At 40.5% G+C, this 17135-nt stretch overlaps 2 pseudogenes; both read left to right on the plus strand.

Annotated features, from left to right (window-relative positions):
* The first annotated feature begins 11921 nt into the window (after positions 1-11921).
* Positions 11922-12040, plus strand: LOC112470699 (annotated as a pseudogene).
* Positions 12041-13056: 1016 nt separating this feature from the next.
* LOC102886776 overlaps positions 13057-17135 on the plus strand; it is a 114122-nt pseudogene continuing 110043 nt past the window's right edge.

The raw sequence follows: 17135 nt of genomic DNA on the forward strand, positions 1-17135 counted from the left end.
GAATAAGACAAATCCAGTGGAGACAAGTTTACTGCTCAGCAAACATGCTTCTTAATCTCTCCAAGGTTTACACCTCAGACAGCCCCAGTCCATGGGAATGGAAGTGAAAAGAAAATGCAAATTCAGCTGCATGTTACAACCACAGTAAATGCAAAGACAAATTAAGAATTAAAGATGAATGCAAATTACTCTGCTCATAAAAGAAACCTATACAAAAGACAGAGAATGAAAAGGCTCTGACAGTTATGGATGAATCTCTGAAGAAGCACACAGCACCGTATTTCCAAATCCAAGCCTTTAAAAAACTGGTTAGAAGAATGGGAGCAGCTGCTGCAAAAAAAGGGGAGAAGCTGCAGTTAACAGTAAACCAAGCTACAGAGTAAAACAGAATTGTGTTCTTATTGTCAAGGTGAGGATGAAAAGCAGCAAAAGGATAAAGCCAAAAGAATTCTCTCTCCAGAAACTCTATGGCAGACTTTAAAAGCTAAGCCCCTAGCAAGCACCTTAGGCTTGGAGAGATGGAGACAGGAAGAGGACCAAAAAAAAGGGCAAGGTAGGAGAAGAAGAGAGTATTGGATGAGAGAGGAAACGATAGGACATAGTAGCAGGAAAGGGGTGTAGAGATCAGGGGTCATTTAACTCAAATGACACCCAGGCCAGGCAGGTAATGAAGTGCCTGCTTGGCTAGGAGCAGTGGGGACTGTGAGAAACTGTCCAAAGGCATTCGAATTCACCTTTAAAATATATATATATATTAGATATCAACACAGAGCATGTCTGCACAGCATCGGTTTGTGTCCTTTTATAATTGAGTGCTTTGGTGCATCTTCAAATCTGTGGAAGAGACTAGGTATGTTTTAAATGTTAGGCGAATGAATCAACGAACCCTTCATTTTACAGATGAAGAAACATAGACTCTGAAAGATTAATTGGCTTTCCTGAATTCACTCAATCAAATAAAAGAAATTATCACTATAGCCAAGTCCCTCAATCCAGAGCGTCTTCATCTATGCTATCATTATTATTAGCCTCCATAAGAAAAAGAAAACAAATGTCTACCAAATGCCTTTTCCACTTCAGGGAGTGGAAAAGAAAGACTCACAATTGTCTCAGGCTGCACATATGGACTCTCCTGCCACACACTGCCACCTTGGTACTAGATAGGAATATTCAGGCTTTGATTTTTGGTCAAAAAGCAAAGAACTTCAGAGGTGAAGGAGGCAACATATCGAGCAAAGTGGGCTTCAAGACAACCTGTGCCAAACTGGAAAGTGTGGGCCCTACAGAAGGGGTGACCTCTACACAATTCCAGCCAATCGACTAAGTGGAAAGTTGGGTGATTCTTTTAGAATCTACCATTTTTCAAGAGAGTCTAGAAATCTGCATTTTTATTTGAAACATCTTCATTTTAAGATTTTGTAATAATTCATTTCTAAACACAATAAGAGCCAAACAAAATTCAACTTTCAGATCAAAGGTGGCCTTAGCACAGCCAGTTGACAATCTCTGACTTTAGTCATGGCAGGCATTTTAAGACAAGGTACAGTGTATTAGTTCTGAAACATCCTGACACTTCAGCTATTTAGAAGTTCTTGGTCTAAGAATGTCTACTTTTATTAAAGGATCAAATATATAAAACTTGCATTTTAGTTGAAATAAGTCCTTCCATGAGGCCTTAGCATTTATATACTTATCTATCACATTTCATGGAGGTACATGTTCTCTTTATCCCTGGGTGCATTAACCTGTGTTTGCTTTTCTTATCTACCTGCAGTTAGTAAGGTTGTCAAAATGAGATTGTGGTTTCCTCCTTTCTAGAATTTATAAAACGCTTACTAGCTTTCACATAGCAACTCCTTCAGTCAAGCTCAGGCCTCCAGTAGTTACACAAGCAAGACAATAGAAAAAATTTGAATCCGGTTTTTGTCAAAGTACAATTTTTAAAAAAATAAAATTGGATTAGAAAACAAAAACTTGTTGCATTTATTATGACACAGACTGAAAGAATTCCAGAACTTCTACCCAACAGGTAGCAACTTGTCTTTGGGGGCCTGTTATTTATTTAATTTAGGGGAAATTTTTTTCTCTCTCTCCTGAAGCTATTAGAAAACCAGTTTGGTGAATTATTCAAGAAACAGAATTCAATTTTTTTCTGAGGCAATCAGCTCCTGAAGAATGATGTCCATCCAATAAGCTTTAGCCCTCAAAGAGGAGAGGCTGCAATTTAAGACCTGTAAGAATGCATTTTAGCTTAAGGTGCCTATTCCTTTCTCCTCACAAAATCCTAGGCTGTGGAAAATAAAAGTGGTAAATGTTATATAAACAGTGTGTGACATTTGCAAAGGTTATGAAGAGTCTCTTTACTCCTTTTCTTCATTTCCCAATTATTATATTTGAGCAGTGAACCCCAAGGTTTTAGTATTCAGGTACAAGCCTACAGGTCAGATTACTGGTGATACTGAGGCAGATCAGGAATTTCCACCCTATTTGTTCCTTGGAAGAAAGCAAGGTGTCACCAAGTAAGATTTTGCACAAACATTGCCCAAGCAAGAGGTGACGTGGCATTCTGCCAAGGGGTCCTGGTGCTGCTGAATTTGCACAAAGCAAACTCGGCTTTGTTTTCAGTTTCTACAAGGGATACGGCCACAATGTAGAGGCGCAGCTTTACAAAACAAACTCCATTCCATCTATTCGTGGCAAGTCTCTGATTTTTCTTTTTCTTTAATCCTTCTTTTCAAGTGGCTAAACAAAGAGGTAGGGTGTTCCTGCTACCAAATCTGTGAAAAACATTCAGTGGCTAGAATATCTGGGTAGTTAAGGTGTTTGGTTTTCCAAGCTGTAAACACAGAACTGAACTAGGAGCTGGAAAGCCGTCCAGAGAGGCCATCTGAGTCCTGCCTTGCCTCCAGGCCAAGCAGAATTTAAACCTGAAAGAAACTGTGGGGGAGAAATTCTCCCTAATGCCTTAAATTTGCTTTCCACTTTTTCCCTAAAAAGGGACAGATCTCCCCATCATTGGTAATATCAACACCAAACATCTGGAACTGTATTCATATTCATGCAGGAATGTGTATGTGGAGTTCCAGGAGATTGCTCTACTAAGATGTACCAATTGTCAATAATAAATCACTCACGGGTCTTCACTGTGACCTGGTCTGGAGAACTGACTAAGAATTCAGAATCTGGCTTTCTAAGAGAAGCAGGGCTTTTGCAAGCCATGTTTCTTCCCTGACTCGCAAACATTTATACAACTCATTTATCCCACACATACCCTTCCATACGACACACATCCAGCTTAGGGTTGGTAGGTAGTAGAGAGTGAAGTTTAATATTTATTGATTAATGATTATTGACAATTTGACCTCATGAGAACTTGTCTTGAGAACTTGTCTTTAGCCCTTGGCTAAACTTTATTTAACAGTTCCCCTATCCCTTGCCCTCATTCTCCTTTGCCATCCTGACACCCCTTACTGTGCCAGCCACTAGACCTCGACCAGCCAAGATGTTCAGCACTGCACGAAAACCAGCCTTGCCACACTCTGCATTGTGCCCACTTTGGATTCTCTGGTGTTTGGGTTGGTATCATCTGCTGCCCTCATTGATGGCCCAATGTCCTTCAACTGTGCTCCTGCTGTGGAGAGAGAGACCAGAGTGAATTACCATACCAATCAGTAAAGATGATGGTGGTCAGTACCACTCAGGATCAAAGACTGTAGGTCCATTGACGTTGAATTGAATGAACAAGAAAGCTACATTTGTCTATTTAGGGGAGACGATAGCAACACGTATCTTTGAGTAATTTAGAGTTGATCATTTAGGATGCAGGCTCCCTAACCTAAGTATTGCTACTGGAAGGGTAGTCAGAAAACCAGCAGTATCGGTCACACCAGAAGCCTATGAAAAATGCAGAATCTAGAGTCTCACCTTGAACCTACTAAATCAGAATCTTCATTTAACAAGATCTCTAGATGAGTTATATGTATATTAAAGTTTTAGAAGTACTCAGCTAAAGCAATGCTTCTTAACTCTGGCTGCACATTAGAATCACCTGGAGAGCTTTGGGAAAAAATACTGATTTCCAGGTACCACCTAACACTAATATCAGAATCTCTGGGCATGGGAACTACACAACAGTTTCATAAAGGCTTTGCAGGTGATTTTAAAATGTAACTAGAGTTTGAGAACTACTGTCTTAGAGTTTAGTTGCTTTACAGATGTGCAAATCTGACCATAATAAACATTAAATGAACTGTTTTAGGTCCCATAGCTCATTAGCAGCAGACAAAGGTTTAGATTGATAGAAATTCTGTAATTAAAAGAGCATAGGCTTTGGAAGCAGATTCAAATCCTGATTCTGCCGCTTTCTAGAAGCATGGCTTTGAGCAAGTTTTTTTTAACCTCTCTGAGCTGCAGTTTCTTAATCTGTAAAATGAGATGAATAATAAAAATCTCAGGGGGCTGTTGGGATTAAAGGAGATAATGTCTGTGGGGCCTCTATTACAGTCTATGCTCCCTTTTCACTTTTATTCACTGTGCCTTCTAATACACAATATTCCCAGGAGTCCCAAGTTGTAATCATTTATTTATTCATTTAAAAAACATGTACTGAGCACCTATTAGGTAATAAGAACTGAGGATTCAGAAACAATGAAGCAGTTCTTGCCTTCAAAGAGACGGTTTCATCCTCTAGGAGGAGAGAGAGGCATGTAAACGAACAAATTACTGTGTGGCATTGTAGAAGCAATACCACCGGTGCTTGAAGGCACAAAGGTACACGGAGAATTAAGTTTGCGTTTGAGATTTCAAGGAAATCTACCCAAAAGATGTGGCATCTGAGCAGAAGGAGGGAAGAGAAGGTTCCAAACAGACAAGACAGGAGAGGGGCATTTCAGAAAGAAGGAACAGCACGGTCAAATGCAAGGAAGTGTAAAAGGCTATGGTGTGTTAGGAGAACTGCAAGTCATTCAGTGTTGCTGTAAGTGAAGTGAAAGAGGGCAAGAGAAGCGGACGAGATGGCAAGCAGGCGGGAGCCAGGGCACTGAGGGCTTTTTTGGCCATGCTGAGCTGTGTGGACTTGATCCTGAGGATGATGGAAGTCAGAGAAAAGCTCTAAGAACCAGATTGTTCGGGTGGTGTCTTGTAGACGGAGACACTTATGAGGTTCACTCAAGTGTCTTCCACAAAGGGGACAAGTCGGGAAATGGATGGAACTCGGGATCTGAACTTCACCACCTAGATGACAGCAAGCAGTCAGTCGGACAACACGAGATGCTGTAGGACTAACAGACTCTTAGACAACACGTAGTTTCACAAGTAAAGCAAGAAGAAAAAAGAGAAAATCCAGAGATCTGAGGAGCATGTCATCATTATTTACAAATTCTGTTCCCATGATGGCACTGACAACTATCTAAGTATGTTTTCTTGAAAGTAATTAAATAAATGTAGAACTAACTCTCCCCTCTGTGTGTGGGAATTCTTTCCTGCTACCTTCCCCAGTCCAACTGGCCGGCACCTTCCATAAACCCTCTTTCCTGTACCTTATATCTGATACGTGCCAGCTCCATTGCTGGGTTTCATCCTAGACCAATTGAATTCATTACATGTATTTCACCTCATCTTTTTCTTAAGTAATTTCTTCACAACTACAAAAGTACTATATAGTTATGATGGAAAAGTACAGACACACTAAAAGAAAAAAATTAAAATCACCATAATCCTATCACTTAGAGGTAACGATTAAAAACACTTCAGTGCATGTCTTTCTTGTTTTTTTCTAAGCATACATGCTTGTACTAAAACTGATTATAGATATGTTTATCTATACCTTACTTTTTGCACGTATTTATTCATTGGATAGGGCTAGTTCTAGTGGGTCTCTTTTTAAGAATGAGAGAGGAAGTAATGTAAAGGCAGAAGCTAGAGCAGCAATGTGCTCAGAGAAACCTAGAAAGCCACTCTTCAGGGAGAGAACAGAAGTGAAACAGATGAGCAGGGAGAGGCAAAGACAAGAGAACATGAGATTCCAGAGAGCTGGAGAAAGTAACTCTCATTCTTCATGATGTTCTAATTGAGGTTCCGATATCTTATAAGCCCCAATTGACTTCCTTCCCTTCGGCTGCATGCTATTGCCTTGAATTTTCTTAATAAATTTCTCCAGTTTTTCTTAAGACTGTTTGAATGGATTTTATTTCTTACAGACAAATACCTCCTAGGTAGGGCAAAAACCTAAAATATACCAGAGAAGATTCGGGCATAAGAAGGCAGATGGATAATGGCTTGCTTAAGTAAACAAGTGATTTTTGTCTTGAAGGTAAAACTTCCCCCAAATAACCAATTCTATTTTTGATGAAGCTTCTATGCCACATTAGTTCTCACCCTCAGATGTGCAGATGAGAAATTTTATTTAATATACCATGACAACCTGTCAAAAAGAATGACTACAGTGCATTATGTGGTCCAAGGATTTTGATTTGTTTTTCCCTGGAGTTGGATAATAGCCTTGCTTGTCCCTGTCATCACTGGAGACCAGGTGCAATGAAAATTAAATCATTGTCCAAACTGGGGTTGTCCCATGGTCTATACATTCACAGATTCATATTACTAGCAAAGCTATAGAACTCTGCAGAGCCAAGGTTTGGTAACTTTCTGGCAATGAGACCCTATGAGAGTTCAAGAGTCTTTTCTAAATATCCATTTAATAGAGCAGCCAAAGACATTGTTGAAGTTTAAATGGAATTCTAGTGATGTCTCTCTTAGCCATCCAGTGACCTAGGTTCACAAGTACACTATACTTGTTATTTTTTACTCCATTGAATTTTGGTACATACCAGTCCTTTATTCGAATAGTACCATCTCAAAGAGTCCTTCCCTAATCATTCTGCATATAAAAAGCACTTCTTCCATCGAAATCTCTTTCTTATCTGCTCCTCTTTCTCTCTTTCTCTCTTGCTCACTCTCTTGCTCTCAAACAACATTTAGCACCAGCCGACATAATACACTATTTATTCATTGGTTGTCAGTCTATCCCACCAGAATATCAGTCTCTTAAAAACAGGGCCTCTCCTTGATTCACTACTGAATGCCCACTGCATATCACACAGCCTGGCACATAGTAGGCCCTTAGAAAATATTTGTTGAATAAATGAACTCTTAGACATAACATCCTAAGACTTGGGCAGGGATTAAATTCCTGACAGAATTGGATGCCATTGTCTTTTTTCCTTTCCTGTGATTACAACATTAATTCCTACTCAGATTTGGTCAAGGACCTTCAAGGTCACCACTTTTTTCACCCCTCTTTTCAGACCAGCTCTTTGGATCACAGAGTTTCCTTTCTTTTTAGCCTCAGCTCTTAAACACTATGTCCAGCTGTTCCTTCTAAATTAAAAATGGGAGGAGGTAGCAGTGGGTTTCATTTCCATGATGCCATAATTCCCAGCACTGGGATGCCTCCCACCACAAAGTGCCTCCAATTACCTCAAGGGAACATCATTAAAACTTCAGAGTAAGAATCATTTTAATTCATTTGAAGTTTTAAATAAACATAAACCACATATGACAAAATCAAGCAAACAACGATGCAAGTATTAAAATGGTAAAAATGCTAGGAAGCCCTGCTCTAATGGATTTCAGGAGTGAGATCCACAATTCTGAGCTGCAGTTAGTGTGATATATGCCTACTATACATTTCCAAAATGACTCACCTTTGAATTTTCTCAAATTTACACACTTCACCTACTCTCCTTCCAAATTACTAGGTCAAGAAATGTCTCTCGTTTTCCTCTGTTAATATGCTGCTTTGCCCATTAAGCTTCACATATTAAGTTTTAACTTATTGGCTTCAGTGACACTCAGTGATCCCAAGGGGGGGTGGTATGGGGTGGGATAAAATATGTGTTTTTCCAAGGTGCCTTCATGCCTGGATTGCAATTTCTAATCTCTGAACTATTGCCTGCTCTATATCTGTGTCTCGTGGAAGAGCTATTGATCTGTAAGCTCACCAGTGCATTTTCCCCTCCTCATAAAATCCCAGGGACATTCTAATTAAGGACAGACTCTGGCTACAAATTACAGAAAAAGAGGCACCCAGGCATTCCAATAGAATTCAGACCTCTGAACATTTACACCCTGGGCAATTGGGAAGCAGGTCTGTGCTTATACTCTCCTTAATCAATCAGCCTGGTTCAGCTAGGTCCAGAAGGCAGTAAGAGTAAATAAATATTAAACAAACAAATAAATAAATGCAAATTAGACTCTTGTGTTATTGCAGACAATGCTATTGATCCCATGGTATACCATTTGTGAATTAGGAGAGGCAGCATGAGGTTGCAGGAAAACACAGACTCTGTGTCAAAATAACCTGAGTATCTTTGAATCCGGACTCCTCCTCTACCAGCTGTTTGTTAATTTTCTCTCTGAGACTCAGTTTCTATATGTGCAAAATAAAAATAGTACTACATAGCTGAAAACTGATTGCATTGTATCTAAAGAAATACCTCAACGTGAGCTCAATAAATGATGGTGACCGCCCTTACTTCCTGTTGTCACAGTCTAGACTACAAGTAAGAGACTGTAGAACTTATGTTCTTATCACTCAAAGGAGTGAGGAAAAAATATCGAAACAGTGGAGATGCATGATACTGGCCATAGGAATGTGCTACTGTAAATGCTAAGGAAAGTTGAAGGAAGGAGTGGAACTTGGTCCCAGAGTAAGTTACCCAAGGCCATGCTTGTTAAAGGGTGGAAGTCTCCTCCTCTAGGCCGAGATTATCTGGCAGGTAGAAAAGCATTTCAATAAATGAACGTCCGCATCTCTTCATCACCAAACAATCAGGACTGAATAGAGTCCACTGGATGTTGCCATCCCAGGTCACTAGTGACCTCGACCAAGGTAAGGGTTGGGAGTTAGGATGCAGAGGGCTGAAGCAGTAGAAGAAGAGTAAATGAAGTCAACAAGTTGTGAAGGGAAAGTAACTCTCACCTTTCCTCATTTTGAGGTCTAGAAATTTTAATGCCAGAAATAGTGCAAATGGGAATGCTAAGCTAAATAAAAGGTCTCAATTATTAAGACAGTTCTCTCTCCACCCCTGCCCCCGTAGTTCCTCAGCTACAGTTCTTTGGGTGCCATACTGGCCTACTCAAATCTTCTCTGCCTCTCTGGAAACCTCTGAACTTCACTTCTCTGACACTGGCTCCTGCCTGGGTCTTCCCACAGTATAGTGAGGGCACTAGGAGCTTAGAGTGAGACAGATCTGGTTGGTATCCTGGCTCACCATTCGTAGGCTGTGTAGCTTTGAGGTATGTGCTAAAAAAAAAAAAAAAAAAGCCTCCTTATGCCTCAATTTCCCCAAGTACAAAATGGGGTAACAAAAGCAGCTAGCCAGGAGTGTTGTGAGGATTAAATGAATCGATACTTGTAAAGCACTTAGAGCAGTGCCTAGCACATTGTAAGTGCTCAATAAATTGTTAACTACACCTGTTGTTGGTAGAAGTCCTGTGCTGATCTGCTTGCCCGTGGCTCTGATGAGTCTCTAGTCTGTCTGATCCTGAATTCTGCCTTGCCCTAGCCCACCGCATAATCCTGTGATAACTCTTTCTCTCTACCAGCCCGAGCCAACCTCTCTCTTACCCAGCCTTTCATCTTCAGTCCTGATAAATTCTGTCTCCGACCCAGACCCTTTGCCACAGCAGTATCCTATAGTAACAACTATAACTGCTGCCTTTTATTATTGCTTAGCACGTGCCAGGAGCCATGCTAAGAGTTTTACATATACAGAACCCTCAAAAACCCATGAAGTAGTCATTATAAATAAGGAACCCAGCAAGTAAACAGCACAGTCAGGATTTGAATCCAGCCCTGCCTAATTACATGACCACAATCCCGAACCCTGAGTTGTTTCCTACAGAAATTTTACAGATATCTTACACCTGCTAGAGCAAATAGTCCGTCATCACTTCTTTCCATTAGACGCTTGGGTGTCTGTGTGGCAGATTGCAAAAACAGCTCTTAATTCCACCACAATTTATTGAAATCCATCAAGAAAAAAAGTTTATTTTTTCACCCCTTAAATCTAGGCTGGCCTCATGACTGGCTTTGGCCAATAGATGGGTGCAGATGCAACTTTGTGCTAATTCTAAGCCTGGACCTCAATAAACCTTATACACCTCCACCCATCTTTTTGAGACCTCTGAATAAGTCCTAGAGAATAAGAGACTGCATAGAGGAAAAACAAAGCACTGCAGCCAAAAGTCAGTCAGCCCCATCTGACCTGGCACCCAATTAGAGACGGTTGATGAGCTCCAGCCAAGAGCAGCCAAGCCTGGCCTAGAACATCAGAGCAGCCAAGCTGAGCCCAATCCAATTGCCAATGTGCAAAAGCATAAACTGGATAAATGCTTATTGTTTGAAGTCACTACGTTTAGAAGTGGTTTGTTATGCAGCAAAAGCTCACAGATGCAATCTGCAAGTATTTCTTAAAAATTGCTGATTCATTTCTTTGGAGTTTCTGTTTGCCATTCAAGCTCAGTTGCTGATATTTCTGGTCCCTGTGTTTATATTGTTCTTGATCAAGCACTGGGCAAGAGGTAAACAGCATTAAAACAAGATTCCACTAGCACTCCACTAATAAACTTCTTTGGATGATATCCAAATCTATTTTTTTTTTCACCAGATTTCATGCTATGATAGGTTACATTATAGTAAAGTATTCAGGTAATTGCCAAATGTGGCGTCAAACAATTGACTTCGACTGTTAATAACAGAACCAACTACAATGTAAATACACATAGCTTTCCAACCCCTTTTTAGGTAAAACGAGACATACTTTAGTCAACCTATGGTTAATTTAGGGGCTCCACAAAGTCCTTAAGCACTCAGTCTCCATCTATCTTTCTGCTCTGCCACACATGACTTCATAACCCAAATGGCAGCTGGTTGTCTAGCCATTACATCTGGATTCGAAGCAGCAGGCAGGAGAACATGAGCTTTTCCCCACCCCTGCCTCCCACCCATTATAGTCTCTGCCCACACAGTACTACTCTTTGCATTCACTGGCAAGCACTCTAGTCATAGGGCCACATAATACTCCAAAGGAGGCTAGGAAATATAGCTCAGGTTCTGTTACTAAGGAGGAAAGTAAATGGACATTGGAAGGCAAATAGTAATATCTGCAACAGACACATTGTATTGTCATAATAATGAGGTATCTGGTTGTTGGCAATGCAGACCAATTTGGCCTCCTACATCTAAAAGTCTGAAGTTTAATATGGAGACATTATAAGTCTCATATTCTGTCAAGAGTCTTTTAAAATAATGTAATTGGAACACTCATTTAATGGAAACAGTAGATAGAATGCTTTTGCCGTCAGTCAAGATTTGAAGTATCAGTTTCAATATTTGAATTGTTTACCCAACAATGAGTAGCAATTTACAGCCCAAATGTCATCTCTGATCTCTAGACCAGTATGTCCAGCTACCTACTCATCATTTCCTTGTGGATGTTTTAAAGGTGGCACAATCTAACAAATTCAAAACTAAAGTCATTTTTTCCCCAAAACCCAGTCCTTCTCCAGTATGTTTCATCTCAGTGAACAATATCGCCATTCACTCAGAGGCTCAAGCCAGAATCCTGGGTGTCATTCTTGATCTTCCCTTTTTCTTAGTGCTAATATCTACTCAGTCACCATGTGCTTCCAATTTTCACTCCTTAATACTTGTTAAATCTATTTTTTCATCTCCAAGGCTACAACCCTAATCCAAGCTAACTTCATCTCTTGTCTGGACAGCTGTAATAGCTTCCCAATTGGTCTCTACGCATTCATTCTTGCCATACCTCCAACCTATTGTTTATATCGCAGCCAAAATGTTTACTTGGACATATGGGTGACATCATATCAAACTCTACATATAAAACTCTTCCATGGTCTACGGCCTTGCCACCCTGAACGAGCCCAATCCCGTCTGATCTCAGAAGCTAAGCAGGGTCAGGCCTGGTTAGTATTTGGATGGGAGACCACCTAAGAAGATCAGGTGCTATAGGCATAAAAAATAAATAAAAAATAAGGGATTGTAAGCTGACAAGGTCCTTGCAATCTGTGAGGTCAACCAAGGGTTGCCTCGCCTAAAAACAAACAAACAAAAAAAATTCTTCAGTGGTTTTCTATTACAATTAGCATACCACTCAAATCCTTTACATGGTCTACAAGATTATATACATGCCAGTTTATCCCGTTCACTGACTCCACTCACTCTCCATAATGCAGTAATACCAACCTTTTCTAGTTTCTCAAATATGCCAAGTTCTTTGCTGCCTCAGAGCCTTTACACATGTGCTATTCTGCATAGACTATTCTTACTCTGCCCTCCAACACTCAACTGCCCCCAATTGTCCAAAATTCAGTTTGAATGTCTTCCTCAAGGAAGTAAACTAATCAGGCAAGTCCAAGTTCCCTGATTAGTGACTCTACTATTACGGCACACTTTTCCTCTTTAGTCCTCTTCATACCTATAATTGAGTAGTTCATGTGTCCACTGGCTCCTCTGCCAGAAAGGACGCTCTGTGAAGACAGGATTACTCTCTTTCTTGTTCATAGCTGTATCCTAGCACAGTGACTAACATAATGTTCTCAATATTATTATTTGAAGGAATGAGTGAAGGAATGATGGAATATCATAGAAGTGGAACACCTCGTCATCTCAGGAGGTCAGCAGCAGATTTGACATAGTCGTGAGAGAAGATTCAATCATTAGGGAGGGTAGCATGAAGAGGATACCCAGAAATGGGGTGAATATGAAATACTGTTACATACTATAAAATCAGAGTTGGACAAACAGCAATTATAACCAGCAAGCAACTGAAAAAAAGATCTTCCTACTCATCAGTAAGGTTCCATGTCTTCAGGCAGAGCCGAAGATGTAAGTGACCTTACTATAACGTAAACTCTGTGAGAACAGGAGTTCTGGGTCTTTTCTGTTCATGGAGTATCCCAAACACCTAGAATGGTAGCTAGTTTGGAGTCAGTGTTCAGTAAATATTTGTTGAATAAATCTCTATACGAATGGCCACAAGTAAGAAGGAAGTGAATATCAGCAGTCACAAATTCAAAACAGGCTCAAGAGGCAGGTGAGTGGTTGAAAGATGTACAGGTGAGCATTCAAAAAATGCCATAAGCATTCACAAGGGGACACTGTGCAGTTCTAGTCCTTTTTGACCCAAGTACGGATGCTTCATGGTACAGCACTTTAATCACACTTTGACACCTTTCACTTTCTGCCCACTGTTTTGCCACTTCATTTTGCTCTGAGTGTAGTTTTTCAACACTAGTTAGTTCCTTTCACTTTATAAAGCACATTCTTATACCATCTCAACCACGCCATAATCCAAGGAGTCAAGAGTTTTCAGTCTCATTTGGCACACAGTATAACTGAGTGTCAGAAATTTTACAACACTGGCCCAAGTTAGCACAGTTCACAGTATGGCACAGGCGGAATTTGATGTGGTCTTCTGCTTCCAGAGTATATTCTTCCACTATTCTCACTTCTGGGCAATGTTCACAGTGAAGGGAATAGCACATAAAAGTCAATTAATAGGTTTGGGGAGTATTAATGTGGGGGGCAGGGGAGAACTATTAAAAACTTAAAGAGATCATTGTTAAAAACCTTCTTATATATTTACACAATTTCTGTCTCTCTGACAGCCTTTTTCACTGTGGTTATGAAAACAATGCATGAGTCTCACCTGAAGTTTACTGATGTGGAAAGGTTATAATGATCCTGCATTGACTGATACAAGATATGGTCACTTTGGGAAAGATATTTACTTTCTCATAACGTGCTTCAATATATTTCAAAGACCCAGTCCTCTAGGGCTCAGCTTCCAGCTCCCTGCCAAAAGCCATCAAAGGAGCAGTTTTTTTGGCTTTTCTATCTAAATTATCCTAATCTCCACCCTCTCTCTTTTATTGGCCCTAGAGTCTGACCAGCCATGTTCACTTCGGTAAGTTTACAAAGCAGGTATCGCAACGTTTCCTTATTTGAATAAAGCTGATCACGGCCACCACTGATTCTGTACAAGCCCAGTAGACTAGAGCTGGGGGGACTGAACCACAGTAATCAGACTGAAAGTAGATGCTATCATTGGATCACGTCTCCGAGCTGGGAAACTTGTTAAAATGCAGATTCTGAATCAGTTGTAACTAAGGTAGTATTTGAGAGTCTTCATTTCTAACAAGCCTCCAGGAGATGGCAATGCTGCAGGTGGGTAGACCTCACTAGGAGTAGCTAGACCTTGAATTAGATCAACGCAGCTCCCCACCCAGTCCCATGCCCCTATTGCACTTGTTCTTCGTAGCATGTGACAGAATGTCATCATATGTTTGTAGGACTATTTGAATAATATCTATCTCCCACAAAATGTAAAGTATTGAGATCACATCACTCAAAGTCTAGTCAGGAAAACATAGACCACATCGGATAGTTTAACAGAGGGAATTTAATTTTGGAAACTAGTTACAAAGGTGCTGAAGAAATTGAGAGTACAAAAACCTAGAGTAAAGCAAGAGCAAGAAGCTGTTATCATCCCCAGGGCTGGAAGGACAATGAAAAGAAAGACTGTTAGATGAGCCCAAGATCTGGGCTGCCTAGTGGGAATCAGACTCATGCCAGAATCTGCCTGGCAGGAGGTGGGACGCAAAGAAGATGTGGCCACTTTCCAAGGCAGGAGACAGGGGCACAGCAAGAAATACCATCATTTCTCTTCTTCCTGCTTCACTACCTCCTTCTAGATTCTTGCTGAATCTAGCAAGAAGACACTTGGCAAGGAAACCTGGAAAATACAGTTTACAGGGGAAGATCAGGAAATGAATCTGCTTGCATATAGGTCAGCAGTGGGAATATATCTACCTTACTGATGCTTAAAGCGCGCTTACCATACAGTAGACATTTGGTAAATATTTGTTGAAAGACTGAATGGCTAAAGGAGAAGTAAAAACCCTCTTACACACACATGCAAATCACACAGACACATTTCTTGTACTTATTAAAACTATGATAATAGTCATCTGTGGCCACTGGGCTGCTAGACTCTATATCCAACACAGTTACCATCATACCAGACTCCAAACAATGGAAGTGAACAGTTATCCCTAAGCGGTAAACATGGTAAGCAGCTTCCACAGTTAAGCAAATTCCTTTTCTAGTAGACTGTGGTCCAGCCTTGAAAGAGTAGGGGTAAGTGAGCATAAAACACTCTCAGCACAATTTCGTTGCCACCCACATTAGGGATAACACAATAATGGTGGTATAACAGCATCATCTACAGCGAGGACAAGGCTCATAAGGGAATATAAATACACTACAGATTCTCCTAAAGGTTCATCTCTTGTCAAACAGCATCTGGCAGTCATTTCCTAATAGGATAAGCTGGTCTAGTATTGTTATTACCTGGTTTTCAAGGTCAACGAAGACTGCAGAAATCACTAATAACAACAGCCACCAGTTACTGAGAACTCATTATGCACGATGTTAAGAACCTTTCATGCTTTATTCCAGGTAGTTCTCACTACTATTCAATGAAGTTGGTATTACTCTCATTTCCATTTTATAAGAGAGGAGGCTGAGCTCAGAGACTGTTTTCCTGCTCAAGATCATGCATGTGTCAGATAAGTAACAAGCTGGATTTGAACCTAGGCAATGTTACTCCAAAGCCACTTTTCATCTCTGGTTCACCGAGAAAGACTCTCATCATAAGGACAGGGATTTCATCATGTAGACTTGGGGTCATAATTTCATTCTTCAGTCTACAGCATTGTGCTGATTATGCAAAGTAAACCAATATTCTTCCCATCTGCTTGTGTGTGCCTTCCTCAGCATGTATATAACACCCCAGCTTATTGACTTAAGAAAAGACTTCAGATGTTAAGCAACTGTTGATGATATGGGAAAGTTTTCCAGGAGATCTAAAGCAGAGACAAACATCAGTTCGTAAATTTCTAGTGGTATTCTGACATATACCTACACAAGATAGAGTAAAGCTAGATCTTTTGAGCAACTTTCCTCACTCCTTTGGTGATGAAAAATGACTATGACACAGTGCCATAAACTCTGACCACCTGACCAAAGTCCACGAAGCTCAGCAATTTTTTCGGTCCATGTACTTCGCATCTGTCAGAGCCAAGCATTACTGGGAAGAACAGGCATTCCAGAAAAACTGTCAAATGAGATTTAGATTCCAGAAATGGTGCTGGGCATTTCTCCTATGTTGGCTTCTCTTTAAAGGGTATGCGTGCTGTTCTGTAAAGTATCCTAAATCCCACCAGAGTCCAGGAGGGCTTCTCTTTGGTACAGAAGACCCATTGAGCAATCACACTCAGCCTCCAAACCTTTCCTTTTTCAAGGGCTGCTAATGGGGCCTTCAATAGATTGTTGGGGAAGAATAGTTACTCTCTTCTCCTCACTGGAAAGTTTTAGAAAGGTCATCAACATTGGCTTGAGAAAGCTCCCATTTTTCATGACTACAACTGTGATATTAAAATCTTTGACAATCTAAGAAAGGCCTAAACCTATTAATCGCGAGCTGTTTATTGAGGGCTGGGGGAAAAGTAGAAGAGACACGGTCCTGCCTTTAAGGAGCATGCAATCAAGTTGGGTAGTGTACCAGTTATACACTCCCACAATAATGTTGAATAACTAATAATCGCATGCAAAATAAGCATTTAGTCTTCATGTATCTGGGATCGTTAGGTGGATTTGCTGATCTTGGCTGGGTTCTCCCACATGTCTTTTCTAAACTCTTGAACCTGAGTTAGGGGCTCATCTGTGTTATCTCCGGCATATTGTTCTCACCCTATCGTGGCACATATGACTCCTATTCTATTTACTGTTTCCTTGTCTTTTTCTTCCACTAGGTTGTATATTCTAAGAGGAGAGGCACTGCAGTCCCAGAGTCCAGCAGTAAAATCGGTAAGTGATTGAAACTGCTCAGAGCCTCGGCACAAATGGGGACAAGGAGAAAAAGAGCAAGGAAAAGGACAGCAAACCATGCACTCAGTGAGGGAATATTTCCTCTTAAAACAGTTAAGTAGAAATGGTACAGATTAGCAATGGTAAAAAAAAAAAAAAGTAGGTTAAATGAATGAGA

This window comes from Pteropus alecto, unplaced genomic scaffold (assembly GCF_000325575.1).
Source record: "Pteropus alecto unplaced genomic scaffold, ASM32557v1 scaffold3, whole genome shotgun sequence".
NCBI classification, from domain to species: domain Eukaryota; kingdom Metazoa; phylum Chordata; class Mammalia; order Chiroptera; family Pteropodidae; genus Pteropus; species Pteropus alecto.